This window comes from Psammomys obesus, unplaced genomic scaffold (genome assembly GCF_907164565.1).
Source record: "Psammomys obesus unplaced genomic scaffold, mPsaObe1.curated_primary_1811, whole genome shotgun sequence".
NCBI lineage: Eukaryota > Metazoa > Chordata > Mammalia > Rodentia > Muridae > Psammomys > Psammomys obesus.
In genome coordinates, this window is record NW_026587216.1 from 22765659 (window position 1) to 22792969 (window position 27311).

Consider the following 27311-nt stretch of genomic DNA (forward strand, 5'->3'; position numbering starts at 1 on the left):
GTAGTAAGGCATACACTCAAGCTTAAAATCTCAACCACTTTCATTTGAAATTAATAGTAATTTAAAAAATTATATACATACTGCCAGTTGGATACACACAACAATTCAGTTCCTTCTCCATAATATATATATATATTATATATAATATTATATATATATATATATATATATATATATAAAAGTATATATATATACTTTTGTGGTTTTCTGTAAATGGTTGAAAAAGACAGGGAACTAAGCATTTTCTTGGCATTTAAAAGCATAAATGATAAACGAATATAATTTAAAAACCATCCTCACTGAAGCTGTTGGTTTTTAGCATGCATCCATATAACTGATCCATGAATCATTACTGGGTCATAAAATAAGAAAGCTCAATAAAGTAATTATAACTTCACATGTTTATTTTGTTCTAACACTCTAATGAGGGACCTTTGTACCAGACCATGCCTAGAAACAGAGGGGACTTTTTGCAGGTCTGAGTGCATGTGACTGTGCATGCAGGAGTGCAAACGCAGCCTTGTATTTTTTTAATTCAATGGACTTGCATATTAATGCCCTCGTGACATTTATAATGCTTGATGTCACAAATTTCCTTTAAAAAGCAGAAGTGATATTTACCGTCCTTTTAAAAGGTAATTCACTTAAGCCATGTTTTCTTAAAATAATGGGTATAACTTTTTATAGTCCTTGACTTCTTTCTTAACTTACTGTTAATATCGAGGAAACTCAAACTAAAATGAAAAGCTTGATTTGTATATGGACATCAAGCCTCCTTTGGAGTTAGATTTCTAACTTACAAAAAAAAAAAAAGTCTTATCATTTTCCAATCATTTTCCATTTTATGTAGATTAAGAACAGGACTCTAATATTTTTATTCAATATTCAATCTTCTCCAAATTATCTATAAAATTCAGAAATGGTCAAGGTCATAAATTTGCCCAAGCAAAAGTAATATATTCAAAATAGTTATGGTCAATAAAGATTTTCTTTCACAGCAAAGGAAATGTTTTACACATATAAGGCATCAGGTAAATGGCACTTCACCCATGAGAGCAGAGGCTTTAGTCTTCAGTTTAATGATGCATTTGCTGTTACACACAGGCAATGTCAGCTTCATTCCACAGTAGCCTTAACCTAGCCTGTAAGGGCAGGGGATTCCTTCTCTTACAAAGGATATTTTTCTGCTAGTAAGTTGATGCCCACACAAGATTCCTCTCATCTATGTCTACTCTTCTTTGCTGCCAGTTCCTTCTCTCTACAAAAATTCTCCCCTCCTCCCAGTCTTTACAAAATAAAATTGTCCTAGATCCTACTCTTTTCATAGCCATTAAACATTTTTTTCTTGAACTGAGTAACACCCATTTTAAAAGTTTATGCAAATTTTAGTAAATGTATTGTCTTGGTTAGAGTCGCTATCGATGCAATGAAATGCCATGAGCAAAAGCAAGTTGGGGAGAAAGCCAGCTTCTTTGGTGAATAATTCCATATCATTGTTCATCATCATCAAAGTAAATTGGGACAGGAACTCAAACAGGGTGGAATGTGGAGACAGGAGCTAATACAGAGGCCATGGGAGATGCTCCTTATTGTCTTGTTCTTCACGGCTTGCTCAGGCCAGGGCTGGCACCACCCACAATGGGCTGAGCCCTCCCCCATCAATTGCTAATAAAGAAAATGCCTTACAGCTGGATCTGCAGTCATTTTCTCAATCGAGCTTCCCCCCTTTCAGATAACTTCAGCTTGTGTCAAGTTGACATAAAATTAGACAGCACACATGCAGAGTAACCCATTTCCTTTTGGTACTTTGATTCTTACCAAATTTTGCCTGATCCACCCCTGTGCTGTTTTCTATCCCCACCCCCTATATGCTTCTGTTCCTTGTAACTCCTTCCGACATTCAGAACATGTGTGTTTATTACCTTCCATACTCTCCTTCTTTAGAGCCCATGCTGTCCCAGCATGAGTCACTTTCTACCCACATAACAACACATAAATAAAAGTTACAAGTAAGGTATCTTCTCTTTCCCATCTTCTTAATTCCAGTCTGCACCTGACACGTTAACTTTGTAAACATTTCCCTAGCATAGTTCATCAACTCTTCTTACTGTGCAGGTAGAAACAATGGAAGGATTAGCAGGACTCTAACAACTCTCTACTCTCAATTGAAAAAAGTCCTCTGTGAGAGAGGCTCATTGAAGCTCAGGGAGTAGGTGAATTTTACAGGACTCAGGATATACTCAAAACTCACAAGACACAGGAACCTCCTGAAAGATACACAATTCATAAAGGCTTTACTCGAAGTTAAAAAAATAGTAGCGATTACTGGAGAGAACCAGGTTGCTTGCAGGATGTGAAAACAATTCCAAAGAGGCAAGGTTTGTGAGTAATTTACCAGGTTGACAAAGTGGGCTTTACAATTCGATAGCTGCCTTTGAGGCTCCTACAACCTGGCAACTCCTCGCTCAGACTCGTGTAACTAACCTTAATATATATACACTGGCTCACACAGTTAGGCTTAGGTAGAATAATGGAAGACTTAACCATGTTTGGGGGAGTTTTTTGCCTTTTTTTGTTTTTGCAAATTTTTCATATACTTCAAAATTTAATATTCACATTTGCCTAGGTGGTTGTTGTTAATGTCGTATTTGAAGTGAATGAAGTTTTCTTCATGTATTCATCCAGGAAAGTCACAGAATATTATTCTGTTAGTAGAGGGTACGTTGCCCCTCATTTCTGCTCATTTCACAGCTGCTCCAGGCCCCTTTGCTTCCCTCATTGTTACATGTTCTATATACTAAAGAACACTGTGGTAGCTTTCACACTGGAATCTTAGCTGCCCACAGTAACTAAGGGAACCTGAAAGTTGAGTGGCATTCAGAGCTGTCTACTCACCAGCTTTGTGAACTCAGGCACCCACGTTTCTTCACGTCTCTGAAAACCAGTTTTCTCCTCTGTGAAAGGAAAGAATTGAGCTATGAGACTGACTCTCAAGTCCTACCACCCAGGGTCAGGAGGGGTAAGCCCGTGTGCTCTCTAACAAGAAGGGCTCTTCTCTCAAATGAGCAGTTCCTCCGGTCTCCCTCTGCTCCCACCGTTAAAACCCACATACGGTTTGAAGAAAAAAAAATTCTTAATGTTGAATACATGTGTGTGCGCATATGCATGTTTGAACAGGAGCAAGCACACACCATCGCATCACATCACAGTGTGAATATCCACACTGATGCCTGTGGAGGCCACAGGAGGAAGCCTTCCTTCTACTGATCTTCATCTTGTGTCCTGAGATGGACTCCCTTACTGAATTTGAATGTTGCCATTTCACCTACGCTGCCTGGTTATCAAAGTCCTGGAACCAACCTGCCATTACTCACTGGACCAATGCTGGAGTTGTTGGAACAGGAAGCCATGCCTGGCTATTTATGTGAGTGCTAGGGATTTAAACTCAGGTCCTCTTATCCACTAAGCCATTTCATCTTGTACTTTTTAAATCATAACATCTCAATAGTCTTCAATTTCCAATCTTATGCCTAACTTTGATGTCACACAAGTTCAAAACATAAAGAAGGAATGGGGGAAAGGGGAAGGAGGGGAGGAAACAAGGAAGATGGAACGAGTTTAGAGTATTCTTTTTGTGTGTGTATGAAGCAGTGATACCATCAACACCATGTAATATTGTCAACAGCTACAAAATACAGGTAGTACTGTGCTCATGTTCCATACAAGAAAATGAAACTGAGAAAATTCGACTGTCTTCAAATCAACCGCCAAGAAACTGAGAGCGCAAAATCTGTTTTCTTTTTAATCCCCCATAGCTTCCCTTGAGAGAAGCTAACAGGCCTCTTCTATCCTGTTCATTCTTTCCGTTTGTACCTGACCTAATCCTCGAAACTTGGAGAATGTACTACATCATTGTTCCTACTTGCCAATTAAAAAAAAAAAAAAAAAAAAAAAACAAGGTTCAGAGATGGGAAAAACGATCCTCAAGGCAAGTTAATTCAACAAGACGAGATGGAATTAAATACCTGGATTCACACTCTGTGCTCCTTTCTCCACTCCAAACTGCCTCCTCTCGAGGAAAGGAAGGGGAGCAATGAAATGTCAGAAGAAGCAGAGGTGGCAGGCAGCGTGGGGAAGGTGGGGGAATTCTCAGAAGCCCACGGCTTACTTCCGAGGGCTATTGAATCTAGTGAGATAAATTCTCGGAAAGTACCTTTAAAAAATGTGAACCACTCCAATATCAGCCATCATTATTAACCATTCAACAGCAGTAAAGACGACATCACATATCTTTATGCAGTTCCTCATGTGATTGGAAATACAAAAAAAAAAAAAAAATACAGTTAATTAATGGTTTAAGTGCCTTACAGAAACTAAAACAAAAGGAGGACAGCCAGACACTCTTAAGATCATGATATACAGTTGGTTACAGGGGCTGCCTTTCTCTCTATGATATACAGTCCCTACTGGCAGTGGAATAATTCAAATTTTCAATTTTTCTTGGATTTCATCATGAACTCAATCAAAAGTATGAAAGTCACTATTTTAATATCCTTGCACGTAGCGAAAAATAAATAGTATGCCCCACTACCTGAACCCTTCAAGCATTTTTTATTTTGATTGTCTTCATATTATACTGAGAGATTGTCAGGATTTTATCAGGAAGATCACCCAAACAAGCGAGAGCATTATTATGGTGCTTGCAGTGCTGTAAGTCATGGAACGGATGAGTGATTAAAAGCCATGGAGTTCTGACAAGGACCATAAGGAGATCAGACAAGAAGTTACATGGCTTAAAAAGAAGGAGAAAAGAAGAAAAAAAAGATCAGAATGATTTAACCCCTTGCCAACCTGTGTGGTGCAAGCACTGTAGCATTATTTGATTGATGTGTATGGGTCTCTGAGATTGGATTCCCTACAGCAAATAGCTTACAAAGAGCAAAATACAAGAAAACAGAGTTTATATACAGAAGGACAGTGTAGCTGTTCTCTTGACATTGGGCGGTAAGACAGTGCTATTTTACACCCTTAACACAGACACACGTACAGATATTAGCAAAGCACAGTCTGCTGTGTGGTTGTTCACTGAAAGTCGTTACACTTTCCCTAGTTTGCTGATTAATTTCAACTTATAAATCATTTCTATTACATTTAAGAGGCACAAAGCTTTCTTAAGTAATTTCTATTTGTTGGGCAAGTTATAAGGTGAGAAAAATTGACTCTTGAAGGAATGAAAGCTCTGGAGTGATAGAGAAGCAATGAAATGAATTTCTAAAATGAAGTGCATTTGAAAATAACACCCATGCCATACGGCCAAAGGAGATAGTAATTGTTTCAAGAAACAACCACAAAATATTAACTGAATTCTTATAAGCAAAGGAAAACAGTACTTAACGATACATATATTTTCTTTTTAGTAATTCTTAACGATCTAAATTTTATGAAAGTCTTTTGATGTTTTTACAATAAAAATAAAGTATTCATAAAACACATGTTTACACATACGTATATTTCTAGGACACACACACACACCTGTACTCATTTTGGGTAAAGTGCTGGAAATTTACCAAAGATGCTGCTTATGCCTTATTTGTATTAAAGTGTGTGTCTTTGGGGTGGGGGGTGCTTTATCAAAGAGCTACATTTCTCTCCCCATGGAATAAATTCTGTAAAACATAGTTGGGCAGCATCCTTTGAAATCTGTAGTGTGAGGCCACTAACTACGTATATGAGACAGGTAAGGCCTAAGAACAAAGCTAACACTTGATCTGGTTCTTGAAGATAGATCCGGATTTGCTAAATATAGAAGATACTACATGATCTCTAAAGACAGTGAGTGCATCATCTAAACTGTGAAGAGGTGAATGTTTGCTTTGATTTTTTTTGAGTCAGCATCTTGTTGGGTAGCACAGGCTTCTCCTAAACTTACAATCTTCTTGCCTCAACCCTTGAATACTAGGATTATATGTATGTACCACAATACCCAGTCAAGAGTAAGTTTTGAAGTATGTATTCTATAAACATTGAGTGTTGCATGGGGAAAGGAAGCTGAAAATTGGAGGTTCTGCAGGTTAGATAATTATGGAATAGAATCACAAAGCACTTAGATGTTACCTAAATTTAACGGAGTTTTATCCTCTAGTCAATGGAAGCCAGACAGAACTTAACACATGAAGCCTCTAAGCACAGGAACTCTCAATTTTTCCTCTTAACATAAGATGCTTCTGCCTCCAGGGTTTTGTATAACAAGGTTTTACTTAAAAGTAAAGTCTCTTGGTTAAAGAAAATGAAGTAAGGAAATTTGAAAGGCAAATTGAGTTGGATTTAAGAGAATCTTCCTCATTTAATGATGTTAAACCTGTAATCCCTGGTAGTTGGGAGGTTGGAGCAGGTGGATCATAGACTTAAAGTCTGCTTAGGCTACAAAAATAGTTCAAGGCTGGCTTGAGGATCACACAGAGATCACACTTCAAAATGAAAGTAAGAAGAAGCGTACAGATAGAGCTCAATGGCAGAGCGTTTAACCAGCACACAGGCCCTAGGCTCAATCCCACCATATTAATATGTATTGGTTTAAGGATTAGAAAGAAGGAAAATGTCAGGATAATCCAAGGAGAATTCATAAGGGGACATTAAGGAAAAGTAGATTTTAACAAACAAAGAACCCAAGAAATGGCTGGTTGTTGGGAATCAGGTGCCTCCAGAATGTTCAAAAACGAGTATGAATCACAGGTCTGACATTAAGGGAGAGACTGCTATCCTGTCTCCTATCACTTCCAGAGGAAGTGCAGCAGCCAGTGAATGAGTAACTTTTTCCATTTTAATAAGAGAAAATGCTTCAAGATTTTAAGACTGCCTCCCATAACCACCAAATAAGCAAACAAAACACCAGGTACAACAACAACACTCTAGCAACACCTTACACATTCCTTCCCTTAGAGATTGCATTATTGTCCCAATTATTCAGTTCCTGTGGGTGGATTCCTTACTCACACCCTGTGCTTTATTTCGAAGTGCCTTGGTGGTGGGTGGAGCAGATTTCCCCAGACCCAGCAGCTGCATTCACTAGCTGAATCGACGTGATCTAATGACTCCAATGACTTGGCATGCCTTCTTCTGCACCTGAGAATTTCCCCAAGCTTTTTCCTGCTCCTTCTGCCTGAGCTTAAATCTGACACCCAATCAGAGCTCTGCATCTGTGCTTTAATTTGAATCTGGAAGAGCCTATCCTCAAATTACCAGATTATAGCCCTGTGAGTATAAAGGGGAATAAAATACAGTAAAACACTAAAAGGTTTATGTCCACTAAAAAAGAAAGTGGCATTATTATAGTAATACTTGACTACTGTAGTTCTACTCAAATAAAATGTTTTTCTTATGACAGTAGCTTTCTGTAGAGCCACACCTACCTGTCTTAAACTCTTTATCAATGACAGGGAAATTATACTAAGAGGGAAGGGCTGCCTACCAATGACCAAGTTACCTGGGAACGTGAAAAGCACTTCCCTTTCAAATAGTTTCAACATAGAAATACAGTGCATTCTATGTTGCCTTAAAAAATCATTTTATTATGTGTACAATGCTCTGTCTGCACGTATGCCTGCAGGCCAGAAGAGGGCATCAGATCTGATTATAGATGGTTGTGAGCCAATATGTGGGAGCTGGGAATTGAACTCAGGACTTTAGGAAGAGCAGCCAGTGCTCTTAACCTTTGAGCTATCTCTCTAGCCCTTATGTAGCTTTTTTTTAATTCATAAAATCTACACAACCTAGGATATGCCAGTTGCAGCAGTTTATCAGAAAACCAACTTTCCTCTTTCAGTGTTGGTGAGAAGAACCAAAAGTAGTCCCTTTCTAAAGAGACAGCAGTACTCACTAATTTGTAGGAAAGATGCCATTGAATAGGATAGAACAGAAGTGGTCACAGAAATGCATATACAAACAAGGAATACTCAGTTTATTATAGAAGTAAATGTACAAAATAGTTAAAATAATGGAATAACAAAAGGAAGAGTAAATGATATTCCAACCTACCCTGCTCCACGCACCTGACCAAAGACCTAATTATCACTAGAGAAAAGACATAATTGTTATACTGCATAAAATAATATACAATATTATATTACAACGTATAATTGTATATACCATATTAATATAACTTTATTATACTATATTATGAATGACATAATTCTTATTAAACATATTATTGTATACATACTCTTATCAAAAAAGATATGACAACCTTTTTATTTCAAGAAAAGTAACTAGCCAATTTCAGGGACATTTCAAATGTAGTGTGAATGTAGAAAGTCTACAGCATTCACTGTTAATATGGATTCTACAAATCCCTCTGGTAGAAAGTGACCCAAATATTTGGTTATGTTTCTATTTTGTTTGTTTATTTCTTTTATCTTTCGTGCTGAGACTTGAACCCAGAGGCATCAGGCCCTCCACTGCTCAGTTACAATTACTCCTAGCTAAATTTATTTTTAACTTGTGTGGATATTTTGTTTTCCTGTATGTCATGTATGCACACACACACACACACACACACATACACACACAAAGGTGTGCATTACCTGCAGAAGGCAGAAGAGGGTGTCAGACCACCTAGAACTGAAATTACTAATGCTGTGAGCTGTCATGTGGGTGCTGGGGATCAAATCCAGGTCCTCTGGAATAGCAGCCATATTAAGTATATAAATTTAAAATATATAACATATATGCACATAAATAGGTAGATAATTGTCTGCCAGTCTGAGGATATAAATTTACTTAAACATCTGCTTATAATTAGACCCATATGCAAACAAAATTTTTGTAAAAAAAAAATAAGACATATAATGGTCATAGAAATAAGAATATAAACATTAAATATATTAAATTTATCATTAATAATTAATTATTAATTGTATAATATATTTATATAATATAATTATATAATAATTAATAAATATATTAAATATAAATATATTAAATGTGTGTGCATGTATGTGTTTGTGTGTGTGTGTGTGTGTGTGTGTGTGTGTGTGTGAAATATGCAACCTACAGAAGCAAATGCAACCTCCTATACCCAAGGTAACATTCACGCTCAGTAAAAGCAAAAGACAACACTGCGATGATCTTCCTAACCCACAAAAAGAAAAAGAAGCATATTCTTATCAAAAGAATTCCATTCACCATGCATGGACTGGATCTATATGCTTGCTGGGCACCTTGGTCTTCTTGGTAAGGGAGGAGGAGAGTGTGCTGTTTCTGACATGGGCTCCTTGCCTGCTTCCATCACTTGCTCCTGGTGGGGGTGCCTTGTCAGGCCACTGGGGAAGAGGATGTGCTCAGACCTGAGGCAACTTGAAGTGCTAAGCTGGTTTAGTGGGGGACCTCCCTTTCCTGAGGGGCAGGGAAGGAGGAGAGGGGAAGAGGACAGGAGGGCAGGGCCAGAAGGAGCAGAGGATGGCGACTGCCGTTGGTATGTAAAGTGATTCACCTGCACAGTCTACAGCCTAGTAAAGAGAATTGACTAAGTGTGATCTGATTATTAGAAGATAGTTAAGCCAAGAAACACTTGACTCAGAAAAAAAGAAAGTTAATAGAACAAAAAGCCGTTGTCCCTTGGAAGACATAATAGAAGAAAGACAGTAAGAACAAAATTTCCTGTGAAAAGAAAATGTTGGCTTAAGTGTAAAAGAACCTATGTCTAGCAAAGAGGAGTGAGTTTAGTATCTAAAAATCTTAAGAACCCATTTAACTATTGCCTGTAAGTGTCACTTAAAAATCTCTTTAAAATTACTTAATGAAAAACGTCTTAAACACAGCAAAGAATGAAGTTAGCAAATTCACACTGGCTGTGTTCTGATCTTTGTGCACACCCCTTTGGAAGCATAGGCTGCACACACTCACAAGGAAGGGGCAAGAGAGTAAGCAATCCTTCTGAGCTATCTCAGGCTTCTCCCTCTGGTGGCAGTAAGATGGAGAGTCGAAGGGGATAGGAGCAAAGCCAGGGCTAGAAAGGAAAACAGTGCTGAACCCGAGGCCCACTTTGTTTAGCGTCTATGTCCTAGTCTCTCCCCTTCCTATCACACCTTCTCATCCTCATTCTGTTTTTTTGTTTGTTTGTTTGTTTGTTTGTTTTTTCCACAGAGAAAATATTTTCATTGTTTAGTTTCCAGGCTTCCATTTGGTTATTACATTCCTATGTCTGGGACTATGTGTTTAAAAGTTTGAAAAACTATAAAACACAGCATACATTATACAATATTATTGTTAAAATTTCTTGGGCTAATTTTGGTTTGGGGGTGTGCGGGAGTGGGGGCGTGTACAGTATGATGCTTGTGTGTAGTGCAAGTGCTTCTTAGCAATGGTGTGTGCGCATGTGCGTGCAGGTGTCGGCGCCTAAGTGGGACTGTGTTTGTGGAGGCCGGAAACGGACACTGGGGATGTCTCCTCCATCACTCTCCGTCTTTTCTCTTTCACACAGTGTTTCTTAGTGAACACGGAACTCGGGGAGTCATCGAGGCTGGCTAACTAACCAACGACTGTCAGCCATCCGCCAGTCTCTGTAACCCACCACCGCCAACAGCACTGGCGTTACAAGCACGAACAGCAATGGCATCTAAACTCACGTCTTCACGACTTAAAGGCAGGCACTGTACCAACTCAGTCATCTCTAAAATCTCCCTTAGCTATTTTTATGCCTTTGGTTGGTATACAGGTCACCTAAGTTTACCAACTAAGCTACCTGATTTTTCACTGATCTGTAAAAGGTTGATGACATTGAGATATTGAACAATCTACTTTATTACCATGATGTGTGTGTGTGTTTGCCTATTGACACCATCTTTCCTTAGTTTGGGAATTTTACATAGGAAATACACTAGTACGTGAACCACACACATCCCAACATACACATATATGCATAGCAGTACTGGATGAAATAGAGGCTCTCATGCTATCTAAGGTATAGAAAGTACTAAAATTCTACTTAGGACAGGCAAAGGGGTAGTCCTTACTATTGTCAGAGGTCTCAGAAAATATTGGGAAACTGCACTGTCCGTCTCTTATGCCCTAGCCCACCCAGGGGTTAGAAAATAAATTCCATCTTCCTACAGAAATCCTTTTTCTTTCCCACCAAGTTCTCCTCTTCCTATTTGCAAACATATTAGTGAACCCTCTTCACATGTTGAAGAAATCTTTTGCACCCCGGAGTTATTCAGGGATAATGACAGTCTTGGATCAACCCTCGGGTGGGAGGCCAGCTGTGGGTAGAAGATAATGTTTCCTATTCCCACGCTGTAACCTGGTGGCCTCCGAAAAGTTAGCAGAATAACAGATCCAATTGCACGGACTTGAAGAAACAAAAGATTTGGTCCAAGAATGAGATGCAGTGATTTCTAAAACAAGAGCCTCCTAGGAAACTTGACTAGAGAGGCAGCCAAGTTCTAAGTGACAGATATTTCGAGTACCACTGGGGAATTCTGGGGACATCGGGAAACAACACAATGTAAGACTCAGCAAGAGAAATAACAAAAAAGCAAGGATATGACTGTCCAGGCAAATTTAGTCAGGAAGCAAGCAAACAAAACAGTTTACATGTTCAAGAGAAAAGCAAAACTTCATGAATACAAGACCAAATAACCCAAGGAAAAGAAATTTACTATGCTTTTCTACAAGGGAAATATACATTAGAAAGAAATTTAAATTTAAATTTGGGATTTCAAGCAAATGAGTCGAAGAGAAAAAAAGAAAAAGCCAGTCCGTTTGAATAGACCTACTGAACTTTCCCCCACGTGTGTCCTATGTTTACCAAGTGAATCAGTCAGCAAAGGATACTGGGACTCGGCACTGGCCAGTATTTGGAGAGTGTCAACAGTATCTATACATTTCTGACCTTAGAGTGAGTGTACTTAAAAAAAAAAAAAACAAAAAACAAAAAACAACTTGGTGAAGTCATTATAGGAAAAAGTCGTAAATATAAGCTAAAGCAAGCTACAGAAGAAGCGGTTCCAGAGACGATTTGTGCCTGCAAAGATTTCCAGCTGCTGTTTCGGGAGGTTGTGGGACCTTTGGAGGTGGGGCCTCCCTGGAGGAAACAGTGTTCCGGGGTCAGGCCCTGAAGTTTGTGACCTGGCCCTACTCTCTTTTCTCTCTCTGATGACTAGTCCACCTAGAAGTGAGCAAGCAGGTGCCTCACGCTCCTGCTGCCCGTAAAGCTGCCACAGCCATGCCTCATCAGCCATGATGGACTGGCATAAATCCTTCTCTTACACGCTTCTTGTCAGGCATCTGGCCTTAGTGACAAAAAAGAAAAAACAAAAACAAAAAACAAAAAAACAAGGACACAGTACACCTAGAGAATAAAGGGAGAATATGGACTCCACTGAAGAAAAGAAGTGAGCTTTGGTGACATTGTGAAAATAATAAAATAACACCAAAAATATAAATGCTAGATATAGGAGCAGGTGGCAATTCGGGCAATTGATACAGTTTCTGCTTTCATATTGAAAGTCAGTGATGTCTCCAAGTGGACAGGCACATGACCAGGGATTGCAGAGTGACATTCCCAGGAAAAGAATTTTAAAGTAACGTTGTCAGAGGCGAGTTCCCTCTGACAACAGAATTAGCATAGCAGGAGGAGGCAGAAATGAACCCTACTGCACACCATATCTTTCTTGTAAAATCAGATTGTCATTTAAAAACCAATGATTTCCAAAATGCTGAAGCAAAGCTTACTTTTCATGAAATAAACATGCACCTGCGTTATAAAAAAAGTATTACATAAAATTAATAAGGCATGAAGACCCCAAGCGGCAAATGCCTTCATCAGACTAACGTGTTACCAAAGTGCTTAAACAGGAGTGACAGCGAAACCAGGATTTCCTGGTGCATACTTATAGTCCTAGCTTGCAGGAGGTGAGATAGGAGAATTGAGTTTGAGGCCAGCTTGACTTACAATATGGCACCTGTTTTAAATAAAATCTAAGTGACAAAAATGAACAAAGGAAGCACTGAATACTAGATGAACATATATATATATATATATATAAAATATATACATAAAATATATACACATTATACACACACACACACACATATATATATATATACACAGAATATTTCCCATACTTAGAAAACATAGTTTAGCAAGCTTTAGAAGCCCTTTATTGGGCTTTGCTTTTATTTTCTAAAAGAAAAGAAACATGCACTTACTGAACACCTCTCAGCTCAGGTGTTCACATGCGATCCCACGTGTAAGGTCGGAAATTTGATGCAACTCACTCCAATCTGCTCAAAAGAGATCGTGGGAGCTGTATCTGTTCACATGAGTGAATAGTCATGGGCGAGAAACTTTCTTAATCTTACTGTTAATCACTTTATTAATGCTTTATCTTAGTGATTATTTTTTTTTCAGTCCACAAAATTATCAGCACTAGCACTGAAATACACGAACAGCTAACTACACTATACCTCGCCAGCTCCTCAATGCCTAGGTAAGTAGAATAAAGGCTGGCAAAGACCCCTACAGACGGTGACTTTATACATCAAAAGTGACACTGCAGCTGTGATTAAGGATGTCCTTTTATCTGGGCATGCCCTGCATAATGTTGAGGACACTTAACATCTGGAGGACATGCGGAAGAGTCAGGAGGAGAAATGACAGGACAGAGTCAAGTTTGAAGGCAGAAGGAAGAAATGTTCATGCAACCAGAAAAAGAGAGAGAGAGAGAGAAGGGGTTTCCCCTAGTCTACAGAGAAAGGCAGTCCTGCTGACACCTTGATTTTAGCCCAGAGAGACCTCTTTTTGGACTTTTGACCTCCAGAGCTATAAAATGATGGATTTCTGTGATTTCAAGACAACTCACTCTTATGGCAATTTGTCATATTAGAAATAGCCAACTAGTACAAAATCTCCTTCGGCATTGTAATGACACAAGCTTAAGTCTTGCTTCTGCTGTGTGATTTGAGGAAGGATTCAAAACCTCTTCCAATCTCTGTTTCTTTATCTATGAAGTTGAAATCATAAAAATATCTATTGACACAACTGTGGTGATCATTAACCTACAGTCAGAACTCATTAAAGGTGGTTATTATTACCATGAAGTACCTTAAAAATGAAAACAAAAATGGAATAAAATCTGTGTGGAAAATACTAATCCTTCTATTATTTTTTTTTCTTTCTGACACTTAAAAGCTATCCATTGATTCTTCATAATGTATTGTCTACAAGTTGAAATATGAAGGAAAAGTGTTCCAGTATTGAAAGCACTTCATGGTTTGAGCTTATTCTCTGCACTCCTTTAATATCAAGCCTCTTTGGGGGAAGAGGCAATATCCTTGACTGGCTATAAATTTATGAGTGTAGTTGCTTTTATGGCTCTGAATGTAATAGAACCTAAGTAAATACTGATAAGTTCCCTATTCTTCTGAGAAGTTTCCGCCCACATAATATTGCCCTCTCATTGGAAATCCCCACAGTTTTGATAAGAACTAAGGCAAGAACTCTTTTATATATAACACTTGTCAATTAGAATCAGAGAAGCATTCATCATTTTAGTTGGAAAGGCTATGGGTTTTTGAAAAATCCCACTTGAAACATGTATAATGAAATTTTTCTTTTGTGTCTTTTGAGTACCTTCAGCTGGTTTGGGATAGTAATGCTGATTCTCAAGTTTATCCATATTCCAAGCATCTTCAACCTAACACGGTTTGCATTTGTAGATTAAATGGCAAAGTGAATTAAAATCAGCATTTCTATCACCAGTGTCTCCATATGAAGAGACCCGAAAGAGAATTGTAACTACTGTAATTTTTCACTTGCAGGAGTAGCTCTTGTCTTCATTAATTGGCCCTGTAGGAAACTAATTGCCACACTTAAACCCTATAGTTATTAGATGTTTTAAAAACTCTTTGAGTATACGGTTTTTCAAAATACTTTACTTTTTTTGTTTTGTTTTGTTAAGAGAAACAGCTTGTATATACATATATGAGATGCTAGCAATTATTTAAAAAATTTTAAATTTAATTTTTTTCTTCACAATTTATTAATTATATATCCCAGTTGAAGCCCCCCTATTTCTGCCATCTCTCCCTCTTCCCCTCATCCACTTCCCCTGGTGGGAGTGCAAACTTGTACAACCACTTTGGAAATCAATCTGGCGCTTTCTCTGAAAATTGGGAATAGCACTACCTCAAGATCCAGCTACACTACTCCTGGGCATACACCCAAAAGATGCCCTACTGTACTTTTCTTATTGAGAACCTACACATTGACTTATGTTTTCTGTATGCAGAATTGGAGCACTGAATGTATCAATTAGTATCCATGAAGGTTCATACTATGGTGTAAAATATGACTAAGGAAAAGCCAGGCAGAGTAGTGCACATGCAGAGTCCTAGCCCTTGGGGGCCAGAAGAAGGAAGATCGGTAGTTCAAGAGCAGACAGGAATATATGTGAATCTGTCATTCCCCCCAACACACACAGAGAAAAAGACGTAGAGATAACTAAGGAAGGTGAGGATCTACTATCTCCCTCTGCTATCTATATGATTCTTGGTTGGTGTGTGAGTTGCTCTTTCAGACCCTGGACACAATCTACAAATGGACAGTGACTTAACTGGGTACTCTTCTGCAGACAAGTAGACCTTCATGGTCAGGCACATCAGCATTAGGAAGACTGGACAGATGGTTCTATGCTGAAATGCCTAAGAGAACAAACACTTCCAAAATTCACATAGGTGCTCATGTGTGCAGGTGTGTGTTTACCTGTGTTTCACAGGAGAACCTAGCAGCGTTTGTATCTCGTTGTTAAAATGAAGACAGCATTCATGCTATTTCTCAGTATCATTATACTAGCAACATAAGAGGTCAAGTCTTGAAAAGCATTTTTCTCCCCAGCATCTTCACTCTCTTTTTTTCAGGCTCTTCATTCCATGAAAATGTATTATAGAGTTTATTTAGCACATAAATTAAAGGGGGTTTCCTATAGAATTGGAGAATTGCCCTGTAACTTTGAAATTCACTGCATGTGCTTTTCAGGTAGTGGTGGTGTAGTCTTCCTAGGAACTCTCGACACTGTGTGAAAGCTATGCTGCCTAGAGACAGAGTCATTCCTGGCCTCAGGCATGGTTGATGTTACTATGTAGCATGAGTCCTGCTCAGTCCCACAGGGTAAGTTCCCCAGGAGTAGGAAGAGCTTTCCTGGAGTCCTATCTTTTATATGACCCTTCCCTCTTTTGAAGGGTGAGATAGACAGCGAGATAGGCAGACAGAGAAAGAGATTCACTCAGTGCATGCACAGTGAATTCATTCACTATATATGAGGAAAAGTAAATCAAAAAGCGCCTAAGATTTTATGACATATTTTTGAATACATGTATTAAAGTTTGTCTTACGACCCTTAGCATCTGAAATAAAAGCCACTGCTTCCCTAAGAAACATGCATGCGTAATGAAAAGTGACATACTTTCCTTAAACTTCTACCTATAAAATAATAGTAACAATCTCAAAAGATCACTAGGAAAACATGGAAGAGCAGAGAGGCTGTTACCGTCTTTAGTTTTTGCTTTTTATTTAGAAAGCCTGCTGGAGATGAAAACTGGGTTCTCAACTCTGACCCATTTCCAGTGGTGAGGCAATGTGAACTCTGCCCCTGAGTGCCAACATGTAAGTGAACATTATGGCTTCTTCCCACGAGGTGTCAGTTCAATTCTACAAACAGACCACGTGTATTGGGCACATAAAAAACAAAGGAAATAAGACAACACAATACCCGTTTCCCAGGAGCTCACAAGACAGGAGGGTCGCAAGTCCTTTCTTCATGCTCAGAGCAGGTTTCTGCTTTTTGATGTTATTGTTTGAGGGGAAATTACAAAACCTCAGCCCCGGCTTCCTTGAGGGGATAGGAAGACTTTTAAACCGACCTCTGTGCTTGATCTTAGAGTTCCCCTCTTTTTGACAACTTCTCCTCAATGCTAAGTAAATAAAATACAGTGTTTTTTATTTTATTCTCTTGATTGCTTTCTGCCTTACCTCGCTCCTTAGTCGACTTTGTTTCCTGCCATTCTTACTTTTGAAAATGAATACTCTATTCTTGGTTTGGTTCTTCTGTAGCATTAAAAAAAAATGCATTGATTTTTAAATGATTCAGTTACAGTTTCATGCAGAGAATAAGGTCTCAGACAAGTAGTAATGAACTTTTCATCTATGTGAAGCTCTAGAGAGGCTTATAAAACTCTGTGTACTTCTGAGTAACGACGTTCCCAGCTATATTTAGATAAGGAATATATTTTATAGCTCTCATGATGACTTAGTAATTCTTGATAACAGCAAAGTTCAAACAGGTTAGAAAAACTAATTTCATAGGATGATTATTTTATTTTGTAAGACCTTTAGATTTAGCATGGGTTGATTTCTTCTGGAGGCACTCGTCTTTGTTTGTTTGTTTGATTGCCTGATTTTGCTTTTATCTGAAAGAGGTGAGACAGAATCACTCTTCTTCATATACAATCTATAAAAACATTGCAGCTTCCTATGTTATAAAAGGAGCAAAAGTAACTGTAAAAAAACATGTTCACAGCATCTGACTGTTGTTGAATTTTGTTTTAATATTTTTGATATCCTATGACCATACATAGGTGGACAATTGTTACTTCTGCACGTGATTTCAGAGCTGTTTTGCTGCAGCAATCAGCAGACAGAGCTTATCAGGCTAATTGTTAGCAAAGTGTAAGTTGTCAAAATTTTTGTACCTAATTTTAGGTTGAATCTCCCAGAATTATTTTTTTTAATAAGCCAGAGGATCTCTGTGTCCAACCTGGTTGTCCTGAAAGTCTCTGTGTAGACCAGGATGGCTTCAAACCACACCTGCCTCTCCCTCCTGAGTGCCATGTTTGAAGGCCTGAACCACCACTTCCAGGGTAGGTTTTCCAGAAATTTATAATTACCTGCATTCATGCAAGACAAGAAGAAAGTACCAGGTTCCAGAAATTGATCTAATTGTTTTCTGAAGCATAGATGTCTATATTGATTACCATTGTTGAACACATGTGTAAATAATGATATTAACACTTTATGATAATGAACGTTTCAATTATTAGTCATTCCCTATCTGTCCAAAAAGACATGTAATTACATAATTGAAAATCAATTAAAATCTCTCTAGATGTAAAACATTTAAAAGCTATGTAAGTAGGACATAGTGACACATGCCTTTAATTTCAAGACTCAAGAAGCAGAGGCAGGTAGTTCTTTGTTAGCTTACAGGCAGTCCCATCTGTTAGCTACAGTCCCCAAGTAGCAAATTTCAGGCCACTCAGAGCTACATGGTGAGTCCCTTCCTCAAAACATGAAGAGGGCACAAACATACATGCCCATAATCACACTGTGCAGTAATCAAACAATGCAGACCAGACTGAGCTACATAGAAAAAGTCTGCCTCAAAAAATAAACAGTGGAGAAGATGGTTTAGCAGGTCAGAGCTGTTGTTATGCCAGCATTCTGAACTTGGTCTCTGTAACCCAGATAAAGGAGGAAGAACAGAACCAAGTTTATAAGCTGCCCTATGGTTGCTGTATATGGACCATGGCATATATGCTCCTACCACGTGCAATAATAACAAGACTTAACTTTTGGTATAATGTTCTTGTGGAATGTATGCAATTAACCCTTGTTCATTCAAATGCTGATTTCTCTCCCCCACTACCTGGTTTCAATCTGGGTATTGCATTGTGATGTTTATTCTAAGCATCACCTGTCTCAAGTTTGTACAAACATGCCAACATTTGTTCCCTGTATTTTCAATAAAACAACCAGCCAATGCTGTGAAATAGAGAGAATAGGGTGGGACATCCTGGTCTGGAGGGGAGAAGAAAGAAGTGAGTGGGAGGGATCAGAGAGCAGAGATTGGGAAGAGAGGACTTGAAGCCACCTGGAGAGGTGAACTGGACCTAAGATATGATTAAAAGAAAATATAATGTGGGAAATCTGAATGGGAGGAAACTATGATGGCTTGGAGGCTTAGGATGGAGTAACTATTACCCAGCATTGTGCTCTAGGTTAATTAAATAAATCCTAGTATCTAAGTGGTGAGTTTGGGTATGCAACTGGTTTAGGATTAACCACTGTTTAACTAAAAATATTTCAATAATAAACATTAATATTCAACAACAAATGGAGCCCAAAGTAGAGCAGAATTTACAGTAATCTAGCAAGGATTTACATAGAAAGTATAATTGTAGAGCAGTTTTTTAGTTCTGTTCCTTAAAAACAAAGCAATGGCAGTTTCTAAATTAGGAGCTCACTGATTCCTGATTAGACATGCAAAACCCAGAAAGGCAGGTTCTTTAGGTGGAGAAAGAAAAGTGGCTCTTTAACAAGGAAGATTCCAAAGCTAGACTTTGCCAGCCAAGGCAGAAAGCAAAATCCCTTTGAGAAAGGTCTGAGGAACAAACATTTGTGGACCCATTAGCTTCCCAGAGTGAAGAAGGGGTCAGGATCTAGTGAGGGAGGCAGAAAAAATACCTCTCCCTGAAAGCAGGAGCCACAGACAGAGAAACATCAAGCATCTGAACTGGTAGGGTCTGAAAAGGAAGCTGGGTCTAAGAAAGTAAATTCCTTAGGGAAAGGTTTTTAAGATTAAAGAAAATAATTTTCTGTGTTAAAAATGGAGGAAGACACAATGACACAGTGCTTCTGGATACCATTTGAGTTTGTTTCTCTTAGCATACAAATAATTTTTTCAGGGACAATTTCAGTTTTATATATCCTCTTTGGGAGAGATCAGGATAAGACAGACTTGAAGAAAGAAGAGATTCAGAAGATAGATACTAAATTAAAGGCTATAGAACAGAGGTTGGGGAAATCTCTGAATCAAAAGAGAGAACATTCAGAGCAATCCAATCTGATACATACAATAACACCAAAAGAGGTGGTTCCAGATGAGAAAAGTGCACAGGGGCTTGAGGATATTGCAAAATGGCAGCCCACTGAAATGCTGAAGAGAAAATCTTCAGCTTAGGCTAATTTGGTCAGACTGGAGATTGTATGTGTATTTTTAAAGTTCAATTACTAGATGAAGCTTTTATATGCTAAAGTAGAAATGCCGATCCTCTTTAGTGTTGTCTTGGAACAAGGTCATACAGTGGCTGGTGTGCTCCATTTTACAGAGTTTGGAGAACTGAAATACATGCACCATGCGATAGATTCATATTCAGAATTCCAGTGGTATTTTGCCTTAAATTCTGGGGAGCATGATCCTAAGGTTACATGTTTCTTAGAGATGTTGAACGTTTTGAAGATGCCCTTGAAAATTGGGGCTGGTGATGCTTGAGCATGTATATCAATTGGAATTCAACAACATTTTAGAGTTTGTGACATGAAACCTGGTACAGATGTAACTTGTAATCCTATAGGTCAAACGATTATGAAAATATCTAACAGTAATTTTAAAAAGATGATCATAAAACAGAAAAGAAATGTAATATTTCCCCAAAGTAGAATTAATAATGATTTATCAATTTAAAAATGTTTAAATGAGATAAGTAGCACACCTGCTAAGACACAATGAAATTTAGAAAGGACTGTTGAATTAGAGCAGCATATAAAAGTCCTAATTCCAAAATGGAGAACAGGGAATTTGTTATGCTGGGGAAGAGGTTTTGTGTATATTCATACAGGAGAGGAGAAATTATGGGTTCCATCAAAACTAATAAAAAAAACAGATATGACAGAGGAATACCACCTGAAGATCTTAGACACACACAAGAAGAGAGAAATCAAGAAGACTAAACAGAACAGGTAACATAAATTAATTCCCTTTACATGGAAACAACTTTAAAGCTGACAGACATAAAAAATGTCTCTAGCCAGAACATCAACAATACATGGCCAATAAATCCTTGGCTACAGTATCATCAAAATTTATCATGTTATTCTTTTAATTGGCATAGATAAAATTGGTTTACAGTTTAGTTTTATTCTGCACATCTCATACATTATAATTTTAGGACTGTACAATGCTTGCGAGAAATTATGTGTTTGTAGAACAAAAAGACTGGACACTGGAGACGCTGGATCTGTTCCTGCCTCAACTGCTTCAACTGCTGTTTCTCATCAAAGCCTGCTTCCAAGAAAGCTTTGAAGAAAGCTACTAATCCCAATTGTTCCAACATTTTAGACTGTTCCAAACAGGACTTCTATTAAGCCTGAAATTTCTTAGCTACAACATTCAAAGACTGGGCCACAAATGTCAATGCTTGCTTAATTAACCATTTTTCCCAATTTCCGTTAGGGCTCCTAACAGGATTTCTGCGTGTTCAAAAAGTCAGCTAGAAAAAAATTGTAAGAATGACGTCCAGTTTCCTTTAATGGGATTGGGTAGGTTTTTGTTTGTTTTCTGTGGCTATGAATGTCTATTGCCATTGGAAAATAGTTATAAATTATTAATGGTCATACTGAGAGAGAAAACAAGATTAAACTCAGGGATTTCTCTCTTTCTTTTTCTTTTCTCTATCTTTCTTAGATAAGGAGAAAGGGGGTTGAAAAGAAAGAAAGGGGAATCCAGAGATTTCTTATAGGAATAATAAGACAAAAATGTAGAAAATTGAATCTACTCAACTTAAGGCTTTATTTGCTATTCTCAAATAAGGTTATTTTTAACTCTGGTATAGGATTTTGCATATTGATATAAAAATACGTCAATGTTTAATACATTGGTAACTTTTAGTGTATTGATACAAATTCAAGGTTATTTCCAATACTTTTAAACTGCTATTATAAACTATTTAGGGTATTAGGTAATGAAAGTTAATTGCTAGTTAATCAACTCATAGTCATGTCAGACACTAGTCTAATTATCACAGAAGTATACATCCTAGATTTAACAGATAGATATGATTCTATAGGCAGGTCAATTAGATAAAGATAGATAAGTCTTCAGAACCTTAAAAGACCAACAGACTATGGGATTTAAAAACGTCTTTGTTGCTTTAAAGATTCTTTGACAATGAGACAGGTCATCTCCTGGCAGCACCCTGCCTACCTCAAAGATGATGATGAGCATCGAAGAATCTCCCTATGAAGATGACTTCGAATGTGGCAAACAAGCCACCTAGGCAAAAAGAAAATGCCCTCATTTCGCAACAGACAGAATTTTGCCAAAAATGTGCAAGCTTAAATACAGGACAAGTTGACTACCAAACTCTGCCAAGACATGGTAAGCAAGTCCTAAATATTTCCTGCTTCATATATATATATATACACACACACATATATATATATATATATATACACACACACATATATATATATATATATATATATATGTATATATATGTCTGTCAAATATACTGAGCCAGAAGGCTGAAGATGATGCCCCAACTTTATAGAGAGGTTTGGGTGATTGTTCAGGCAGCAAACGGTCTCTGTACATTTTTTTTTTAATTATTGGAAGCTGTTAACATGCACTTCCTATTTACTCCAGTAACTGATTTTATTCTTTCTCAAGTCTCTAGTAGGGTTAAAGACCAAATAGTTACAGTTCCACAACTAAGCTTAAGTTTAGAATTTAAGAAAATATTTTCATATGGATAATAACAATAAGGATAAAAGTTAATTCACATATTGAACTCTAAACTTCTGAAAATAGGATAAATAATCAAATACTTTTTCCTAAGTTGCTAAATGCACATGGACTGGACATTGCACATGTAAATCTTACCTAATAGTTTTCAAAGCTGTTTTATGATTATTATTGTATTTTAAAAGGAGCCTTTTATTGGACTTATAGAAGGAAATGTTAGTATAATGTTCTTGTGGGATATATGCAATTTACCCTTGTTCATTCAAATGCTGATTTCTCTCCCCCACTATCTGGTTTCAATCTGGACATTGCATTGTGATGTTTATTCTAAGCATCACCTGTCTCAAGTTTGTGCAAACATGCCAACATTTGTTCCCTGTATGTTCAATAAAACAACCAGCCAATGCTGTGCAATGGAGAGAATAGAGTAGGACATCCTGGTCTGGAGGGGAGAAGAAAGAAGTGAGGGGGAGGAGTGGGAGAGCAGAGATCAACAGGAGAAGACTTGGAACCACCAGGAGAGATGAACTGGACCTAAGGATATGATTAAAAACAAATATAATATGGGAAATCTGATTGGAGGAAACTATGCTGGCTTGGAGGTTTAGGATGGAGTAACTCTTGCCTAGCATTGTGCTCTAGGTTAATTAAATAAATCCTAGTCTCTGTGTGGTGAGTTTGGGTATACAGCTAGTTTAGGAATAACTGCTGTTTAACTAAAAGATCAATAATAAATATTATTTATTCAATATTTGACAACACTTAGGCACATGCTAAGCATTTATTATGTACTTGGAAGTGTACTAAACATTTTATAATTATCTAATTTTACTTATTTGACATTAAGTCAATAACTATCGGAGTACCCATTTGAGTCAGCTTGGATTGATATGACTGAAGTGACAATTATGTCTCTGTATTACAGAAGCTACAAGTCTTAGATCAAGGTGATACCATGCGTGCATTCCTGTGCAGTGCCTGCAGATAGCTATCTTCTCACTGGTTCCTTAATCACCTTCCTCCAGGGTTGGATGGATATGGGAAAGTGCAGAGGTTCTCAACCTTCCTAAGGCTGTGACCCTTTAATACTGTTTCTCATGCTGTAGTGACCCCCAAACATAAAATCATTTACTTGCTCCTTCATAGTTGTAATTTTACTACTCTTATGAACAGTAATGTAGACAGCCGATATACGAGATATCTGATATTCAACTCCGGAGAGGTGAAAACCCATTGGTTGTAGTGTGTTAGGAAGATCTAGACAGGCAGAGAGAAAGTGAGGATTCTCCCTCCCCCCCAGCCCCCTAAGAGCACAATTCTGTTGTATGAGAGCTCTATTCTCACCACACAATGCAACCCTAACTGCCACCATCTCTAAATCTAGCACTTTGGGAACAGAGCAATCTGTAACACTTATTCTATCTTATACCTATTACTTTCTTCATATTACAAAGTGAAGAAGAAGAAGGAGGTGGAGGAGGAGGAGGAGGAGGAGGAAGAGGAGGAGGAGGAGAAGGAGAAGGAGAAGGAGAAGAAACAGTAACATCAAAGATACAGAATAATAGAGGTCAACTAAGGACCTAATTCTAGAATTAGAACTGCCAGCTGATGTATGTGAAGATTTAGCTGAAATCAAGCAAATTTGAATTACATGAAATGATTTCACTGCTTAATATAAAGCCACCATAATCAAAATGGCCTGAATAAAAAGACACCTATAGCAGGAGAATACATGGAGAACCCAGAAATTATTCAGCACAGTTGGGGCATATTGATTTTCTGACAAAGATGCCAAGACACAAAAGAAAATGATAGCCTCTTTAGTATAAAAAAAGGAAAGAAAAAGGCCTCGTATTCATATATAAAAGAAAGAAATTAGCTCCTCATCTCACGTTACATGCTAAAATCACTTAACCTGGATTATAGACATAAATATAATATCTGAAATTATAAACCTTCTGAAAGGTTTTTTTTTGGGGGGGGACAGAAAAAAATCCTCAAAGTATAAGTATGGATAATAATTTTTGGATATTACCCCAAAGTAAGGGCAATAGAAGCCAAAAACAGGCAAGTGGCATTATATCTACCCAGAAAGGTTCTTAGAGTAAAGTAAAGGAAATGACCACAGAAAAGACAGAAACCTGTAGCATGATGGGAGAACACATAAGTTATAATGTGTGCATTATAAACTAGAAAAGAAGATTGTCAAATCCAGATCAAAACTTTAAATAATACAATAATTTAATTAAAAGATGGACAAAAGACCTGAATAGACATTGCTCTAAAGAAGAAATAAAAATGAGCAGCAGGCATATGAATTTAGATATATGAAATTCTAAATTTACTAATTATCAAGGGAACACAAATTAACACCACCATAAGATACCACATCAAAGGGACGAAAAGTAAGCATTGACCAAGATGTGGAGGAAAGGAAACTTTTATACATTGCCGCTGGGCACAGAAGTTAGCACAGCCACAGAGGAAGAGTATGGAGGATAACCGTCAAAATCTAAAGGTTGTCATACAATACATTGGAACTATCCACTGAGATTAAGTTGTTTCTGTGGATCCTAGCTCCCAAGTAGCTGAATTTTAGCTTTGCAGTTTTTAGCTAAATTACCTTTTCTATTCAGATCTCTCAGACTGCTTTCTTTCATACATAGCATATAATCAAATACGGCAAAGTCTTCTCCTGTAAGCTGCCACGAAGCACAATTCATGGTGATGCCATGCTTTCTCATGCAACTCTGCTCTCGAAAGTTGACAAAAGAGGTTCCCCACTTCGTAGGTGGATTTAGTCTCACTGTCTGTCCTCCAATTATCTGAAACATATTCATCAGTTACCAGTTTTCTGAAGACTGCTTCTGCAACGGATAACCAGAAAATGTCACGAAAACACACGAGGTCATTGACTTAGACCCTATCTCAGCCATCTTTTAGTACGGACCCTGGTGCCCCATTCTTGTTATTTTTAATGTAGTATCAAAATGTAATCTTTAATAATTTTGCTTGAGATTTAAATATGTCTGAAATATACATGGTAAATAATGTCCATAAGTTGTTTGAATTATATGTTGTGACATCTTCCAATAGAACTTCTCATTACTTCTTTTAATTTTTCATTGTTTTTTGTATTTTAAGTGATTCCCATAGTTCAAATTAAATATTTTTGTTTTTTAATTCTTTATATTTCACTAACAATCTTTTATTCTAATGAATATTCCATAAAATATACAGCAGTTCTAATGAACTACTTTTTCTCAGTGTGATATAAATTATAATCAGTCATGTATATGTTCACATTAATAGCACATAATCATATATTACAACTACATAAAATTCACATCTATCTCATAGTTTTCACAACATCCCAATAATCTATTAGTTTTATAAATGAGTGTTATTCAACTGTTACTACTGTAGTTTAGAATTCAAGATTAAGAGCCACTATGACTGATCATTCCATCCATACTTACAGCTTAGTTTTAATGAAATAATATTTTGTATAAATCAAGGTAAATATGTGAATTGAAATTGTTTGTTGAACTTATCATAATTACAAAGGAAGACTGGCGTGTTCTGTGATATATTTTTCTGAGACACAGTGAGCAAGACACAGTACCTATAGCACTCAGTTCCAATTTCCATAGGAAACCAGCAGTTACTGCACAACTGCTTGTTACAATAATATAATAGGCAATTGTCATGTACTAATGCAGGAGTGACTACAGTTTTAATGTATATTCTCATGTAACTGCTATTTTTAATATACACTCATACAATTATTTACACTTCTGTAATTCTCAGGCTGGAAAATACAATTAAGCGGATTGACTATAATCACAAAAAGTCAGTGCCTCGGTGTTTGATATTATCAAGAAAATACCATAAATAACCGATAAAAAGCAATGATTTTTTTTCTTTTTATTCATAATTCTCAGGGCTGAGAAGTCCATGATGAAAGCACTGACAAATTCAGTGGGTAGTAAAGTCAACTTTTGGTTCTTTATTAAAAATTATTTTTTTTACAATGTATTCACTTTGTATCTCAGAAATTTTGGTTCTTGTTTGTACCTTCAGTACCCTCTCATTGATTAAGGTTTTATTCTCCAACTCCCTCTACAAGAATGAAGTAGTGTGAGGGGAGTTCTGGGTGCTTTTCAAAAAATTCCAAGAAAACAAGGTAAGAGACTTATGACCTCAGTTTTCTCAAAACATAGAATTGTTCTTGGAATGTGTTTTAGTGGTCCTCCCAAGTGTGGATATACTACAGATTATTCCTTACTACTGGATATTACTATTTTTTGCATGCGTCTGTGGAAAAGCCTGTTTTTGCCATGTGCAGGTTACCCTTGTGATTATACGCTTTACTTGTATGACTCCTCTGAACCTTTAGGGCTTTAAATAAAGTTGGCAATGGCATGAGATCTTAGTCTGACTCAGTTTTAGGCTTCCTCCGAGGTCCCACTGCCTTTGGAGCAGTAAACACAGGGCTTTATCAGAGAGCCAATCCCATTCATGGGGTAGAAAGCCTCATAACTGAGTCATCTCCCAGGAATGGTGACCTCCTAGTACCTTTTCTTTTGGTGCTAGGCTTCAGCATTAGAACTACAGTGAGCAAAAGGTCACAGACAGAAGAAGCAGACACCCCTGCTCTTTATTCCATCCAGGCACTGTCATTCAGGAATTCATTATGAAAGCCCTGGCATCATGGATGTTCAGTTATGTATAATA

The 27311-nt window shown here is 37.5% G+C and overlaps 1 protein-coding gene across 1 annotated transcript in view; it reads right to left on the reverse strand.

Annotated features, from left to right (window-relative positions):
* The window catches only part of Hnf4g (hepatocyte nuclear factor 4 gamma), a 128856-nt gene that overhangs the window by 73414 nt on the left and 28131 nt on the right, over window positions 1-27311 (reverse strand). Inside the window, exon 2 of the mRNA XM_055603341.1 lies at window positions 2896-2954. The gene's annotated coding sequence lies outside the window, so the exon portion shown is untranslated. The remainder of the gene's footprint in view (window positions 1-2895; window positions 2955-27311) is intronic.